Here is a 2,956-nt window from a genome sequence, read left to right as displayed (position 1 = left end):
CCTGCTATTGGCTTCCTTTCCTGATATCCTTTCTTCCATCTCCATTTCCAGATATTTTCAGGACTTCAGAGGTGAACATTAGTGAATCCGAAGAAAAGAGGTGAAGAAAGTGGAGAAGAGAAAAGGATTGTTCTCCAGAGAAGTAGAAATGGCCAGTAGTCCAGGAGAAGATGTGGTCTAGGAATCAGAGAAAAAGAATACATTTGTGGTATGTGCAAAGACTAAAAAGTGAGGGAACCAGCAGTTAGCGTAATGGCTATGTCGCTGGACTCCCACGTAGTTGACCGTGGTTCGCATCCTGGACCCGGTGGCTTAAAACTCACGCTGGGCGCATGTGCGTGCGTGCCCAAGATCCCTAGAGGAGAATGGAGGAGAAGGGATTGCGGCGTGACCATCCCCCCTGGGGGGTGATTTCTCGCTTTCTGTCTCTCTGTCTCTCTCTGTCTGTCTGGTGAGTGCACGTGCCCTATAGCGAAAAAAAAAAAACTCTCAAAAAAAAAAAAAAGACTAAAAAGTAAGAGAAACAGAGCCCTGCATGTTGGCGAGGGGAGGGATGGCCAGGAGGGAGGGCTAAGTCTCTCTCTGCTTTGCTGGTAATAGGAGAAAAAATTGGAGACCAGAATTCATGTAGCATCATGTGACCATGATCCAATGGGCTGAAGTCTTGGTCCAGATAGCAGTTCCTGCTCAGGTAGCAGTTCCCTATTTCCTTGGAGTTGGTGACTATGACAGAAGATAGAGGAGGACTAGGAAGAAACCTGATCTCTGTAGATCGTAAATCCTGTGAAGGTGGGTGTTGTTTGGAGACTCCTGGAGTAGTGACAATTTTGAACTTTGTAGATGCTTCTCTGTTTCTCCATTTGGACGTATGAACCCAGCCTCTCTCTAATGCCTTGTAAAGGGCAGGGCAGTACCAGAAGCAGAAATGGTTGGCATTAGTGACTGGAGAAGGAGAAAGAGGAAGTGGTTAGCAAAGAGTGGAGTGGTGGGGACTGTTAGTTGAGAGCCGGGCCTGGCAATTTAGACCCTGAATAGAGATGAACCCACGTGTGATTGTTGGTGCATCCACTGAGCTCTGAGGTGTCTTCTATTTGTTCCTGTCTGGTTCTGACTTTGATCTGTCTGTGTCTGCTGGTCCATCCTACAGTGGTGGGTTGGCAATGCAAAAGAAGTTCAAAGCTTCATTTTTTTTGGGGGGGGGGAGGTTTTTGCTATAGGGTGCATGCACTCACCAGAAAGACAGGGAGAGACAGAGAGACAGAAAGTGAGAAATCACCCCCCAGGGGGATGCTCACGCTGCAATCCCTTCTCCTCTCTTGCCCTTTCAGGATCTTGGGTACGCATGCACACATGCCTGGCGTGAGTTTAAGACACTGGGTCCGGGACTCAAACCACAGTCGATTACGTGGGAGTTCAGCGACCTAGCCATTACGCTAACTGCTGGTCCACAAAGCTTCATTTTCTTCTTCCCTCCCCTCCTTCCGAACACTTCCGCCCCTAGATCCAACTAGTTTGCAGCTTTAAACTCTAGCCTGCAGAGAACTATCACTAGCCTACTCCCACTCCTCGCCCTGACATTTACCCCAGCTGCAGCCTGGGTGTGCTCAGAATTTGGGCTTGATGGCAGCAGGATGATGATCTGTGCTGCAGCCTGACACTACTACATACATTGACTGACCTGTGGTGGAGAGTGGAACCAAAGAAACAAGCTGATTTGAAAAACAGGCCTGCCTACAAAAAGTTTCTAACATACAGCAAACTTTAAAGAAGAAAATAAAAATATGGAATTAGTTTTTTCAGATTACATTGTAAGGTATGATTTCTTAATGAATGAAAATGCTTCATAAACATTCTATTAACAGAATGTTTCATAATAACAAAGTATAATAATCATAACCTTCCCTTTTTTTGGTGGCCTTCCATGTGATGGGCATGAAACCTTGTTCTCAAGACTCAGATGTGAAAGAAATATTAGACGTATGTACATTCTAAAAAAATATCTCTATGTTGACTATAAGTCCCCGTCCTGCAGGATGGCAAAAGATCACATCACAGTGATTTTGAGGTAATGCCAAAGTTCTAGGGTTATACATTACCAAAGTGTGGAGAGCAGCATAGAACCATGGGAAGAGAGTAGGCATAATTGTTTTGGGTTGTCTGAAAAGTCATGATGCATTTTTTATGCAAAAATGTGTTATGATTTTTCTGACAAGTCAATAGTTCAGCTGAAGTCTAGCCTCAGCCTCAACTCAGGGGAACTCTGGAATGTGAAGGGCAAATTGAGATAAGAGAGTCAGGCTTTCATATCCACTGATTACAAGGCAAGATGCATAGATAGGTGGGTGAGTGAGGGGAAAGAGGTGATTTTTTTGTCTTAGTTTTTGTTTTGCCAGGGGGGTGCATGCTCACTGGAGACAGACAAACAGAAAGAGAAAGAGAGAGAGACAGGGAGTGAGAAAGTACCCTGCATGGGAAATCGCCACACCACAATTCCTTCTCTTCCATTCTCCTCTTCAGATTTTGAGCCTATTTGCACATGTGCCTAGCATGTTTTTTAAGCTTCTTAGTCTGGGACTCAGATTGCACAATCTACCACGTGGGATCCAGCCACATTAACCACCATGCCACTGGCTAACCCTAGGGGAGAGATGTTTTAACTTTCCAGATATCCTGGTCAAAGTGGCCCTGACAAGGGTGCAACTATAAATCTTTAGCAGCCAATAGTCAACAGTTGGACGCACTGGCCCAATAAATGGGATCTGGACAGGGCATCAATCGTGTCTTCAGTAATATATCTACTGTAACTAGCTGATCCACATTCTTGTGATGAAAATGTACTTCCTATTCATGCTTCCCTCCCTGCCCCACCATAAGGAGTCTTAATTTTGGCATTACTAGCCATGGAGTCTCTTCAGGGATACAGTCTACCAATAACTGACCAGCTTTTCAATAAACA

The sequence above is a fragment of the Tupaia chinensis genome, unplaced genomic scaffold (assembly GCF_000334495.1).
Source record: "Tupaia chinensis unplaced genomic scaffold, TupChi_1.0 Scaffold139234_1, whole genome shotgun sequence".
NCBI lineage: Eukaryota > Metazoa > Chordata > Mammalia > Scandentia > Tupaiidae > Tupaia > Tupaia belangeri.
Note: the sequence above shows the minus strand (reverse complement) of the source record.